This window comes from Amblyraja radiata, chromosome 9, assembly GCF_010909765.2.
Source record: "Amblyraja radiata isolate CabotCenter1 chromosome 9, sAmbRad1.1.pri, whole genome shotgun sequence".
NCBI classification, from domain to species: Eukaryota; Metazoa; Chordata; class Chondrichthyes; order Rajiformes; family Rajidae; genus Amblyraja; species Amblyraja radiata.
The window spans coordinates 23,702,612-23,717,833 of record NC_045964.1 but is presented as its reverse complement, the minus strand read 5'-3'; the positions used below and the strand labels follow the sequence as shown (position 1 = coordinate 23,717,833).

General features: G+C 43.2%; 1 protein-coding gene across 4 annotated transcripts in view; it reads right to left on the bottom strand.

Annotated features, from left to right (window-relative positions):
* Positions 1-15,222, bottom strand: part of fut8 (fucosyltransferase 8) — a 632,584-nt gene that overhangs the window by 282,088 nt on the left and 335,274 nt on the right. Inside the window, exon 1 of one of the 4 annotated variants that reach the window (XM_033026882.1) lies at positions 13,314-13,362. The exons of the other annotated variants lie outside the window; for them this stretch is intronic. The gene's annotated coding sequence lies outside the window, so the exon portion shown is untranslated. Of the gene's footprint in view, positions 1-13,313; positions 13,363-15,222 lie in introns of those variants that run through there. 4 annotated transcript variants of the gene reach the window in all.

Sequence of the window (15,222 nt, the reverse complement as noted above, 5' to 3'; positions counted from 1 at the left end):
AAGAATCAAACAGGTGCTGTTTCACCTGCCAAAGCATTCCTTGACATGACTAATCACAAAGTGCAAGTACATTTCCCACCCCGGACACTCCCTGTTTGAACTGTTACCGTCAGGCAGACGGTACAGATCTACAAGGACAAGGACAAACAGACTTAAAAACAGTTTTTACCCCACTGCTATAAAGGCACTAAATGTAGCCGCCAAGGAACGCAGGGGCGATACATACTAAGAGACTGTGAAATCGACAGAAGGATGTAGGGCTGGGTGTTTATGCGTGCTATTTTTATGATATTTATTTTAGTTGTTTATCTTTTTTAAATATTTTACCTTGTATGTATCGTTAGCTTTTAGAAATGTTTGAATGGTGCACTGACTGGCTGACATTTTACAATTTCGTTGTACATGGTTCATGTTACAATGACAATAAAGAAACTATTCTATTCTATTCTATGTTGCAAAGCCCATTTTATACTAAATTCTTTAATATCAGCAGGCATCTAATTTTGATCACCAGCCATCTGGTATTCCAAATGAACAAATTGTGACAAGGTTGTTCCCGGCCACATTACAAGACAGAAACATATTAACATACTAACCATAATGCATGGTAACATGCAACTCTACCGCTGCATCACCATGCCGCCAAGGGGTAGGCAATTATTCTATCCTCAAAGCATAGAGGTTAGCTGAATTCTCTCCTGGAGGCTTGACAATTAGTTGCGGGATTTAGAACAGAGATCAGTTGAAATGCCAAGGCAATATTATTGGCTTGGTCACTTATCACGGTAATTTAGCAATTGACAAAATTCAGCCTCTGGGCTCGTTCACAGACCGTTCTTTTCAAGGAATGAGCAGTTTGTAACAAACTCACTGCAGCAATTCTTTGCAGACCCCGACAATGGGCAAAGAACCTCATGAGATATAGTCATAAAAATTGTTATAAATGTCAATACTAAACATGTCTTTCAAATCCTGTTACATTTGTGCAACTTGCATTCAGAAAGCTTACTGATACAAATTTAATCTAGTTTAGACATACAGCGTGGAACCAGGCCCTTCAGACCATTGTGTCCGCGCTGACCAGTGATCCCTGTACACCAGCTCTATCCTACACTATTGGAATAATTTACTATTTTTACCAAAGCCAATTAACTTATAAACCTGTTTAAGAAGGAACTGCAGATGCTGGAAAATCGAAGGTACACAAAAATGCTGCAGAAACTCAGCGGGTGCAGCAGCATCTATGGAGCGAAGGAGATAGGTAACGTTTCGGGCCGAAACCCTTCTTCAGACTGATAGAGGGTGGCGGGGAGAAGGAAAGAAAATGGGAGGAGGAGGAGCCAGAGGGCTGGGGGATGGGAGGAGACAGCTCGAGGGCCCGCCGGATGCATGAACATTGAATTCTCCCAATTTTGTTAGCCCTTGCTGTCTCCTCCCCTTCCTTAGCCCTCGAGCTGTCTCCTCCCATCCCCCAGCCCTCGGGCTCCTCCTCCTCCCTTTTTCCTTCCTTCTCCCCGCCACCCCCTATCAGTCTGAAGAAGGGTTTCGGCCCGAAACGTTACCTAACTTATAAACCTGTAAGTCTTTGGAGTGTGGGAGGAAACCGGAACACCCAGAGAAATCCCACGCAGGTCATAGGGAGAACGTACAAACGCCGTACAGACAGCACCCGTAGTCAGGATCGAACCCGGGTCTCTGGCGCTGTAAGGCAGCAACTGTACTGCTGCACCACCGTGCTGCATCTAAATCTTATTATTGAAACAAAAACTCAAGATGTCTCTTGGAAGAATCAAATAAGTACTGTTTCACCCACCAAAGCATTCCTTGACATGACTAATCACAAAGTGCAAGTATGTTGAAGCGCCCATTTTTATACTAAATACTTTAATATTAGCAGGCATCTAAATTTGATCACCAGCCATCTGGTATTCCAAAGAAACAAATTGTGACAAGGTTGTTCCCGGCCACATTACAAGACAGAAGCATATTAACATGCTAACCATAATTTACTCATGGGATGTTATAACAACCAAATCTCTTCAGCTGAAAACTACATCACGAAATACAATTACTCTGCGACACATGCCTTTGTTGGAAAGACATGCAAGAATGTTAACTAGAAAGATTCATCCTCTTTACAATCTGACAATTAAATTAAATTAAATCAACAGATTAAATGTGTAAAAAAAAAATCAACTTCAGGAATCAAAACCCAGACTTAGATGAATGCTCTGACATAATTGGATTTTCCTGGCTAGAAATGTAATATTTCTTATTTCCTCTGCTATCGTTATTTGCAGTGAAATACAGAAATGCCCTTTAGCATTCTGTCTTTACAAGATAAGGTCATGACCATCTCCGAAGCACAACCTTTTGTTAATTCAAATGTCAAGCTATTCTTCTTGTTGTTTCTTTCACAGGAAGCGCAACATTGAGATTTTTTTTCTTTCAGAAAGTAATTTTTTTCACACTGTGAAAGCCGGCATCTGTCACTCGCACAAAATCACACGAGGGACCACAGAATTACTCCACTATTTTGATGTCGTAGTTTCTTATTTACTTAGCATTATCATGCAAACCAATCTCGTTAGATGACCTGGGGCCCGCTATAATCACGAGCGCAACTTTTCAGTGCAATATTTAACTTCAAGATAAAGAAAATCATGACAGAAATCTGTTATTCTGTACGACATCTCTGTACCAACCCTTGATTTGTATTCCAAGCCCACAGTAATGTGAATAATTCTTAAATAGCTCTTAAATGGCTATTCAAATAAACCATAACCGTTTCATTAGAGCAGGGGAAATCCAAGCAGACGACCTGCTGCTAAGCACCAAACTATGACACAGCAAAGTCCCTTCTACTCCAGACATCCTTGCAAAGAGCACGTCACTGATATTTAAGTAAGTAGAGCTATTCCACGGAATTATCACTGACCACATAAAAACAGAAAATGCTGATGAAATTCAGCAGGACAGGAAGCATCTATGGAAATAGAAGTAGTTGAATTTGATTGAGCTATGAATCCTATTGTTAAATGAGAGATCTGATGCAGGGTCTTCAACGTACCATCGACACTAGTGTGTGTTAACCATTTCTCTTTCCCCAGACACTGCCTGAGTAGAGTCATATAGAATGGAAACAGGCCTTTCGGCCTAACTTGCTCACACTGACCAACATGTCCCATCTACACTAATCCCACCTACCTGCGTTTGGCTCATATCCCTCTAAACCTGTCCTATACAAATACCTATCAAATTTTTTCTTAAATGTTGCAATGGTCCTTGCCTCAACTACTTCCTCTGGCAGCTCATTCCATACACTCAGATCCATATTAAATATTTCCCCCTTCACCTTAAACCTATGTCCTCTAGTTCTCGATTGGGCAAGAGACTCTGTGCGTCCACCCGCCTTACTCCTCTCATGATTTTATACACCTCTGTAAAAATCACCCCTCATCCTTCTGCGCTCCAAGGAATAGAGTCCCAGCCTGCTCAACCCCTCCCAAGAGTTCAGACCCTTGAGACCTGGTAACATCCTCATAAATGTTCTCTGTACCCTTTCCAACTTGACAACATCTTTCCTATAACATGGTGCTGAGAACTGAAAGCAAAAAATGCGGGCTCACCAACATGTTATATAACTCCAACATGACTTTCCAACTTCTATACTCACTATACTCTGACTGCACAAAGTAAGGGGACGGGTGTCAAAGGTTACAGAGAGACGGCAGGAGAACGGGGATGAGAGGGGAAAATAGTTCGATGGATTGAATGGCCTAATTCTGCGCCTGTGTCTTATAGTTCTGTAATACATGAAAAATCCAGCTGAGAATGGTAATAGGTTCAGCTGTGGGACAGTAAACATCGGTGGCTGCACCACTGAGGACCTGTGCTCCAAAAGAGCCCTCCCTCCAGCGATCCGATTCAGTCTGTTTACAGCACTGGCATCTACCTTAGACTTTAGACATACAGCGTGGAAACCGACCCTTCGGCCCACCGAGTCCGAGCCGACCAGCGATCTCCGCACTTACACTATCCTATACACACTAGGAGCAATTTACAATTTTACCAATCCAATTCGCCTACAAACCTTTATGTCTTTGAAGTGTGGGAGGAAACCAGAGATCCCGGAGAAAACCCACCAAGGTCACAGGGAGAACGTACAAGCTCCGTACAGACAGCACCCATGGCCAGGATCGAACCCGGGACTCTGGCGCTGTAAGGCAGCAACTCTAACGCTGTGCTGCCCCTGTGCCGTACCTGGGTCCGGAAAATTGTCCAGATATATCCTGTTCACAAAAATCAGGACACAGTCAGACAAGCTGCCTAACCCGTCTACTCTTGACAATTTGGGTTTTGCCAGGACCAGGAGTCTCCAATGCTGTCCTGGTCCAACCATGGACTAGAGGGCTGTGTTCCATAGTTGAGGTAAGAGTGACCACCCTGACAACAGGAGATGGTGCATGGTAACACCACCACCTACAGGTTCCGTTAAACGTAGCTTAACGGACATTCATTACTCTTTCTTTATTATCATCGAGTCTAAATAGTGAAATTCTACCCAACTACACTCTGGGTGAACCTTCACCAGAAGAAACACAGTGGCTCAAGAAAGCAGCTCATCGCTATTTTCTCATGGCCAATTAGCAATGAGCAACCCTACGAAAGTAAGTGACTGATAAAGATAGAAATAAAAATGTCCCTCTAATAATTTTTATTTCTTTTAGAATAGAATTTGTTAAAACACTTTCGACAAGATTCCAGATTCTGTTGAGATAATTACTTGAATTAATATGATAAATGTTATTAATATGTATTATCTTCCTAAATATATAAAAAACTGGGATCTTGTTCATTTTATCGCTATGCATGAATTTGCACAGCAGCTTAAACTTGACAATGGTTCTCCTCAATCATGGCACCAACGTCAGTCACAGAAAAAACTTGTTTTCAGTAGAAAGCTGAAACTGTTTCTGGTAAAACAGGCTTCCCACAGGAATATAACCCGAGACACTTTGAGATATACTTAAAAGCAACCTATGGTTCACAGCATCTTTCATAACTTCGTTGAATCATGACCTATCAACAGAGAATTGCTGTTCTCTTCTGAAAACTGAATAGATGCCCAATTCTTTGACAAGGAAACTCTGTAACTGAGGGTGATGGCTTCAGCCACTGAAGCAGTCATTGCTTAATTCTCTGATTTAAGGTGAGAGCAGATCTCGGTGAGAGAATTTCAGTGCTTTTTTTTTCCAGCTGCAGGTCGTAGGAAGGAACTGCAGGTGCTGGTTTGCATTGAAGATAGACACAAAATGCTGGAGTAACTCTGGATTTTGGAGGAATTCGGCCGGAACTTGCGGAGGTCGATTGGGAGAGTCGGTTTGCGGACAAAGGGGCGGATGGCAAGTGGGAGGCTTTCAAAAGTCCAATTGCAAAAGTGCAGGGGCAACATGTTCTTGTTAGGGCGCAGAGTGAGGCTAGCCCGTTTAGTGAACTCTTGTTGACGAGAACTGTTGAGGCCCTGGTCAGTAAAATGAGGAGGCATACATCAGATTTATGCAGTCGGGATAAAGAGAATCCCTCCGTGAATATTAAACGTGCAGGAGAACACTAAAGGGAGTAATCAGGAGGACAAAAAAAAAACATGAAATTAATCTGGCAGGCAAGGTAAAGAAAAATTCTAGGTGGCTGTTCAAGTAGACAGAGTGGTGAGGATATTTAGCACACTTGCCATCATTGGGAACAGCATTGAGTACAAAGGTTAGAACAACATGATTTAATGTTGAGATACAGCGTGGAAACAGATCCTTTGGTCCGCCATGTCAGCGCTGGCCAGCGATCTCCATAGACTTGCACTATCCTACATACTAGGGACAATTTACCTATACGTCTTTGGAGTGCGGGAGGAAACCAGAGCACCTGGGGAAAAGCCACGCGATCATTGGGAGAATGCACAAACTCCGTACAGACAGTACCCATGGTCAGGATCGAATCTAGGTCTCTGGCGCTGTAAGGCAACAACTTTACCACTGTGCCACCATGCCACTATGATACAGCTGTACTGGTTGTTGGCGAGACTTGGAGCACTGTGTGCAGTTGTGGTGGCCCAGTTATAGGAAGGATGAAATTAAGTTGGAAAAGGTACAGAAAGGATTCATTGAAACGTTATCTGGACGTGGGTGCAAAATATAGGGAGCAGATGTTTAGACTGGGACTTTTGTCTTTGGAGCATTGGAGGTTGTGGGGTGACCTTAATGAAGTATACAAAATCACGAGGGACATTGATAAAGTGAATGCTCACACAGTTGTTTTCCCAGCATAGACAATTCTAAAACTAGTGGGCACTGGTTGAAGGTGAAAGGGGAGAGATTTAACAGAGACCTCAGTGGCAACTTTTTCACTTACAGGGTAGACTCCACCTGGAATGAGCTGCCAGAGGAAGTTATCGAAGGGGATATGACTTTCAAAGGGCAATTGGCCAGATATGTGAAAAAGGAATGGTCTGGAGGGAAATGCGACAAATGGGATTAACATAGAATTCCAACTTACTCGGCAATAACAAGTTGGGCCGAAGATCCCATTTCCATGTTGGCTAGATCTACGGCTGCCACCTCATTCATAACTGATGAAGTCAATACTGAACGGCTGAAGCAACTGAACGGATGCCCTATGTTGACATACCATTTCCTCATAAACCGTTCCACTTTTATAATGATCCAGGCAGAACAGGGTGCACATATTCACATCAAGTCGTCTTACTGCCACATGGAGAATAATTCACTTCCTCCCAGTGCTATCACAGCAGATACACATTAAAAAAAGGACACAGAAAAATAGGAGTGGAGAAAAATGACGATGGCAGGTGAGAAGAAAATGAAGAGGGCACAAAGAAGGAAAAAGAATTAAGAGAATGAGAATGAAAGAGTACACATACCCTGATTACCCACGGGTGATAATATGTTCACATTTAATATTATCAACCCACAAGTTGGTTCACTCAAATCATGAGCCCAACCTCACGAACCAACACATAATTATATAAATGGTTATACTGGACAATCATACCAATAAAAGTTTTTTTTTAGGAATAACTATTCCAAAGATTCTTGAGCTGAACAGGTAATTGTTATTCCCATCACAGATGCCACAAAAATGGCTTCAACGGTTTCTGTTTTTATTTCAGCATCTGGAATTGTTTGGACTTTGAATAAACACCTATTTTATGTTCTACAAACTGAAAATTGACACATGCTGAATAGTTCTGAATAGAGAACTGAAAACTGTTGAGACATGGCAAGCAAAGCAAACCAGTAACTTATGCAATGAAGTATGTAAGTCAGCTTTGAAAGAAATGTCATCTATTTCCCAAGATACCTTACCACAATAAAAGTTATAAATTAACAGATATAACCTTTGATCAGATACCAAAGGCTTTACAAGTCAGTATCTGCTCAACTATTAAGTTGTTAACTGAAAAGGAGTTCACTGTTTCTCTAGTGCTGACCAGAATGAGCAAATAGGAAGGACGTTTTTCAGCCACTCAAACCACTATCCTGATCTTTCTCTGTTGCCTTACAAATGGTACAACATATTCATCCATTTCTTCCTGCCTTCATTAATTAGCCTTTTAGGTCACACCAACACACTGGTTACTCCTGTGGGGATGATCTAAAATGCGATTCACCTCATTCACAAGAACAGAAGGCTAATGAATGGCCCCTTAGTCATTACGATATATCTTCCACCATCTAACTAATTATGACACCACTCATTTTTGCTTTGGTTCCTTGGCAAATTCACGCCACCCTGCCAATGGCTCTTTAATCCATTTGTTGTAATTTTATTAATGCCAATTTTAGTAATGAAGTCTGAGGTGTATTTTGTCAAATGTGCATTGAAAGTTGACAGATTGTTGGATGGTGTATGGCGTGATTGTAAGATTCCATGGTATTTTGAAAAAGAGAGTTTGCTTCATGTCCAGGCCAGCATATATCTTTCAGCCAACAATAAAATCAGCTTGGAGAAACAAGGAACTGCAGATGCTAGACTGTAGAACAAAGCACAAAGTGCTGGAGTAACTCAGTAAGTCAGGCAGCATCTCTGGAGAACATGGAAAGGCGACTTTACTTCTTCAGTTAAAGCAGCTTAAAGCTGACATATATTTCATGTCATACCCTGCAGTAAGTGATTCCCTCCTGACATCCAAAATCTCTTCCACTATCCACGAGGTATGTCAAGTGCATAGTTATTCACTTGGTTGGATTCATCTAATTCTAACTTAAGTAAGTAGCCCGCTTTATTGTTAACCTATCCACGATTCATTCCAACCCATCACTAGTGTACAGTGGCTGCAACGTGCACTGTCCACAAAATGCACTGCAATTACTTCACCAAGGCTACTCTGACATCCTCCCAAATTTGTGACCTTTAGCTTCAAAGAAGATGATGGCAGCAGATGAATGGGATATCCACCACCTGAAGGCAAGGTGACTTGGGCAGGTTGGGGGAGTGGGCAGATGCATGGCAGATGAAGTTCAATGCGGATAAATGTGAGGTTATCCACTTTGGTAGCAAAAACAGGAAGGCAGATGACTATCTAAATGGCGTCATGTTGGGAAAAGGGGAAGTACAACGGGATCTGGGGGTCTTTGTACATCAGTCTACGAAAGTAAACATGCAGGTACAGCAGGCAATGACGAAAGCGAATGGCATGTTGGCCTTTATAACACGAGGAATCGAATATAGGAGCAAAGAGGTCCTTCTGCAGTTGTACAGAGCCCTAGTGACACCACCTGGAGTATTGTGTGCAGTTTTGGTCCCCTAATTTGAGGAAGGACATTCTTGCTATTGAGGGAGTGCAGCGTAGGTTTACAAGGTTAATTCCCGGGATGGCGGGACTGTCATATGCTGAGAGAATGGAGCAGCTGGGGTTGTACACTCTGGAGTTTAGAAGGATGAGAGGGTATCTCATTGAAACAAATAAGATTGTTAAGTGTTTGGACACGCTAGAGTTTCCCGATGTTGGGGGAGTCCTGAACCAGGGGCCACAGTTTAAGAATAAGGAGTAAAGGGCCTGTCCCACGAGCTTGCGACTCCATGCGGCAAGCGCGACCTAAAGGGCTTGTCCCACGAGCATGCGACTGCATGCGGCAAGCGCGACCAAACCAGAAGCGGGGGCCGCGTGGAGGTCAAGTGAGTGACATGAAGCTCGAGCGAAGTCCACGGGAAGTTCGCGCGTGACGTACGGCGTCGAGGCAGGCCATTGCCGCGCGGAATTTTTGAACACGGTCAGTTTTTCGTGGCCCCGCGTGATGTTGGGACCAGCTCCGCACAACTCCATACGACTCCGGCGATCGAAGTGGGACCGGCACCGTACGGCTCAAGCGACCACATTAGGTCGCGCTTGCCGCATGGAGTCGCATGCTCGTGGGCCAGGCCCTTAAGCCATTTAGAACGGAGACGAGGAAACACTTTTTCTCACAGAGAGTGGTGAGTCTGTGGAATTCTCTGCCTCAGAGGGCGGTGGAGGCAGGTTCTCTGGATGCTTTCAAGAAGAGCTAGATAGGGCTCTTAAAAATAGCGGAGTCAGGGGATATGGGTAGAAGGCAGGAACGGGGTACTGATTGGGGATGATCAGCCATGATCACATTGAATGGCGGTGCTGGCTCGAAGGGCCGAATGGCCTACTCCTACACCTATTGTCTATTGAAGGTTTCCCTTCCTGTTGCATGCTATACTATTTTGAAATTATATCACAATTCTTCCATTGAAATTGAGTTTAAATCCTTGAACTCTCTGCCCAATAGGACAGTAGAAGCACCTTCATTGGAAGGACTGTCATGGCTCAAGACAACCACCTTCTCAAGAACTATTTGGGATCAGCAATATTTACACGGCAGATCTCACCAAGGTTATACACAAGTGTCGCCACATTTTGCTGCCGACAAAGTTACAAAAGTTCACTGAACAGTCCTATCTACTGCCTGCTGCAGCTTCCTCCTCCCCACCGGGTCTCCCCCTTAGTTCTCAGTGGCGCCCTCCCCCCCCCCCCCCCCCCACCGCACTCCGCCGATGGCCCTCCTCACTCTCTGACGGCCCTCCCCTCATTTACATCTTCTCATTTCACACCAATTTATACCACGTCAGAAAACTCACCAGAGTATTTTTTTCTAAATCCCAATCTTCAAAATCCAAACACAATCAAATAAAGATGAACACAAATATGATCAGAATTCCATAGCATTTCCTCGAAATAACAATAATAGTGCTTAGAAAACAATATACATTAAGGACAGATTACCAAACAAAATCAAGTGTCATCAAGACAATGCAGTCTGCAGTTGAGCTGACTTTACACAGCTTAAGATGAAAGTACAATGATGAGACATTGGAAAACTCCCGATAACTCAGGACCACTATCTCGGGACAACAAACATCAATGATAAACTTTACCTTTAATGCACTGACTCCTTTCCATTGAAGAAAATAATGTTTCAGGGCAACATCTCAAATTTCCTCCCATGGTCCACTGAGCAGATTCCTACTTCCTATACGTTTTTGGAGATCTGAATAATTCACCTCAAAGCACTGGAGTAGTCCATCAAACTTGGCTCAGCAAATCCCTCAAATAAACTGGCTCAGCCTCAGTGACTGGTATCGCCTCAGCGCAGAAGGAGAAGAGGAGGGAAGAGACTGCAGCCCTAAGACTTTTGCCTCCATCACAGTGAGGAGATGTTGGGTGGACTCACTGTGGTGGATATTAATATGTGTTTATTGTTGTTTTTTATTGTATTGTATTATATTATATGTATGACTGCTTAAATTTCGTTCAGACTTCGGTCTGGATGACAATAAAAGGCTATTCTATTCTATTCAATTTGCTGAGCCTGTAATGACCTCTGATGACCTGATCTGTAATCATGAAGAAGACTCCCTGGAGCCTCTACTTTCTTTGAAGATTAAAGAGATTGGGCATGTCACCAAATACTGTGACAAACATCTGCACCAGCACTGTAGAAAGTATCCTGCATCATGACCTGGTAAAGCAATTCCAATGCATTGGAACACAAGAGGCTGCAGGGAGTAGTGGACTCGGCCTGGTCCATCACGGGTACCACCAAAAGCATCTACGGAAGGCAATGCTTCATGAAGCTGCCATCTCTCATTAAGGATCCTCACCGTTTGGACTATGTCCTCTTCTCGCTGCTACCGTCAGATACGAGTACAGAAGCCTTAAGCCCCACACCATTGGGTTCAGAAGCAGCTACTTTCCAACAACTATCAGGTTCTTGAACCGACCTGGACAACCCCAAATCCGACCTCAGCAAAGGAACACAACGGCTCTCCTCTCATATTACTGTGGACCTTCTCTTCTACTTGAGTGTTTTTGCACTAATGTGTTTTTTTCTTGCAGTCTTTTTCTTTTCACTGTCTTGTAGAATGTGTTTAATTTATGGGGGGGTTTCTGTTCTGTGAGCCTGTAATGCTATTGCAAGATTTTCTTTGTATATATCAATGAACTCAACTTGGCAGGTGAATATGGGTGGCTCTGACAGGTGGCTAACATTGTCATATACCAGAAACAGATTTTTCTTACAGACACTCTACACGGAGCTTGTTCAACAGTTATTGCATTCCCTTTAAAAGATTTATGGAACTCCATTATCCTTGACAATGGCACGGTGGCGCAGCAGTAGTTTTTGTCTTTCAGCGCCAGTGACCCGGGTTCAATCCTGACTATGGGTGCTGTCTGTACAGAGTTTGTATGTTCTCCCCGTGACTTGCGTGGGTTTTCTCCGGTTTCCTCCCACATTCCAAAGACATACAGGTTAATCGGTAAATTGGCATGTAAAATTGTAAATTGTCTCTAGTGTGTAGGATAGTGTTAGTTTGGGGATCGCTGGTCGGTGTCGACTCAGTGGGCTGAAGGGCCTGCTTCCGCGCTGTATTTCTGAACTATTCCTCGAGGAGCAGCATCTGGGAAGACAAGCTTGACACACAGAGAACAAACACAACATCCACTGCTAAAAAATTTAGGAAGGCTGAATATATTTTCCTTCTACCTCACTGACAAAACAAATTCACCAAAATGTTAAGAGGAGTCACTGAACAGATATGTGAGAAAGCTGTTTTACTTGGGGCTGCGAGAATGAGTTTGAATATTTAATTAACAGCTCCTTTCAATACACATGATCCGAAAATCATTTCGCAGAGCTTCAAAATCAAAAAAAAAAAATTCTGCTTATTACTACACCGTTTCATTTACAGGCACCTAACTAGGAAATTGACAATATTATTGAATTACAAAGCTGTGAACCCAGGACCATTTTCAATTATTATCTCAATCACAAGAGAACGACAGAGGTTCCCCTGCAAGAATCCACTTGTCAATATTTATCATTCAGAATTCATCAGTACGCAGAAAAATCATTTCGTCAAATTAACATCTGTACCTTGGTTGATTAGGAAGCAGAAAATAGCTTCTAATATTTTTTTAAATAAGAGCACAGTAGGATATCAAACTGGTCACAGTATGCTTTTAATTGGAAACCGATAATGTGTCTTCTGCGAGACTCAGGAGAATTTATTTTCTAATTTCATTAAGTAACCAACCACCATGTCCACATCATTAAATGGGTTAACACAAAGCATCACAAAGCAATCCCACTCAGAGATGTCTAATGTAGACCATGCAACTGACCGGCAACTGTGCTGTTGTCAATATGATGGAATTTCATGCAAAGTTCCACAGACAAAGCATGTGAAAATTAAACACCACAGATTTCATGACAATAATGGTTGTGAAATGTTCAGTATCTATGAAACAGACAACACTCTCAGGGTTTCTACACATGCACATCTTTGCACTGAAATCTGAAAGTTGCTATGAGTAATCCAGCTGTTCACTGTGCGAACATCAAGGTGCGATGGACCCCCTTCTTTGATGTGGATAAGGGAAATTACTGGAACCAATTACAATTTAATTTATGAATCACTTAATGTCGACTAAATATAGAACTCAAACTGTGCCTTTGGCAATTTGACAACATGTGAGCCAAAGTTTCACAGACAAAGCAAGTACAAACAAAACAAACTTCATGGTAGCAATGACAGTAATCTACTCTGAACTTCTCTGAAAACAGCTGTCCAAGGCAAAGATGAGTTTCCAATGGCTTATAACCCTGGGGTGGCTCACAACCAGGTCCTTGAACTATTGTATTTCCGTGCATGAAGTTGTACCACAAAGATGACAAAATATAACGTTTTAAAAAAAATAGTTATTTACAAAATTTGATGTGATTTCTACTTACTCATATGTGCACATTCCAATTTTTACTCAGTGCCGTAGATGATAAAGAACAATTAATTTAAAATCCTCCCTTGTTAGAGGCAGCAACAATAAAGCAGAAACAAAGAGTTTTTAATTCACTTCAATTTAACCATATAGAACACCATAATAACATTGGAACATGCACAGATCATGAAGGTTGAAATATCTCATCAATAAACTCTCAACAATGATTCCACAATAATGGTTAATTCTGGGCCCATTTTGTCTCCATAACAGGGAGTTTCTTTATCTCTGTACGTGCAGAAGTCTCAGGCTACATCCAGAATATAATTATTGGATCAAATTGGATCTGAAACATTTGGAAAGAAGGTTGAAAGGTTCATATGGAAATGAAAAAAAGATGCTGCAGGCAGAAGCAAACGAGCAATGTGAGAACCAAAGATCCTTTAAATACAATGGTTTTCATTCACCTCACCATGTACCCAGAACAAAAGACACAGTGCTTGAGTAACTCAGCAGGTCACGCAACAAAGCTGGAAAACATGGATATGTGATGTTTTGGGTCAGGACCCTTCTTCAGACCGATTGTAAGAGGAGGGGAAAGAAAGCTGGAAGAGATGAGACAATGCTTGGCAGGTGATAGTTTAATACATGTGAGCTGGGGTTTTGAAAGACAGGTGGTGGCCAGAGATGAAAAGACATACGGTGTGAGACAAAAGAATAAAGGGCCTGTCACATCTGTATGCGATAGCATGTGTCTAGCGTGACCAAACGTGGTCGCTTAAGGCGTACGGCCTTGCGGGGCCGATCCCAATTCGAACCACGGATGCGTGTGGAGTTGTGCGGGGCTGGTCCTGACATCAAACTCACCAATCAGCTGGGCAGGAGGCGGGCCGACTGAATTTGGACGTTGCACGGCGTTGGGCGGTGACGTCATCACGCAACGGCATGCGCTAGGCATACGCCATCAAGACGCTGCGTACGCCATCAAGACGCTGCGTACGGCCTCAATGCGGCTGCGGGCCGACAGGCCGTTGTCGCGCGGGATTTTCGGACAGTGCAGGATTTTTGGAGCCCCTCGCGATGTTGGGAACAGCCCCGCACAACTCCATACGCCTCCGCCGATCGAAGTGGGACCAGCCCCGTGAGGCCGTACGCCTCAAGCGACCACGTTTGGTCGCGCTAGACGCATGCTATCGCCTGCTGGTGGGACAGGCCCTTTAAAGTTACAAATTGTGAATCTAGAGGAACGAATGTAGGTGGAAGGGGAGGGGGATGGGGGATATTTATATATGTCTTGTCTAGGTTAGGGAGAGTCAGAGAAAGGAAGTTAAACCACCTCGCATTGGTTGCGTCACTTCCATTTGTCAATGCAACAGACTTCTAGATATCAGCGTGACCAAGCGCAGGCTGGACTGGTAAGATGAACACCTACACTCAGTCCGCTTTGGTCGACACTTTCTCCCGGTTTCCAAACATTTTAATTCCCCTTCCCATTCCCATATAAACTTTGGAACTGGAGTGGCAAACTGGAGAAACAACACTTCACATATTGCTTGGGAAGTTTTCAACCCAGCGATGTGAACATTGATTCCTCTAATTTCAAGTAACCCTGTATTCCCTCTCTCCTCCCTTCCCCCACTCTAGTCGTCCTCTAAGTTCCACTGTTCGCATCCTTGTATCTCTTCATTATCAACTCTTCCCCAGCCAACGTGAACCATTATGGGTTCCACCCTTCCTTGCTCATGTGGTGCTGGCCCTGCTTTGTTCTGGCCTTTTCTTACCTCCAGTTCCCTCTCCTCTACTTTCAGGCTGAAGGAGGATCGCGACCCAAAACGTCACCCATCCTTTATCTCCAGAGATGCCTCCTGACTTGCTGAGTTACTTCAGCACTTTGTGTCTATCGACAGTAATTCAAATGTTGCACC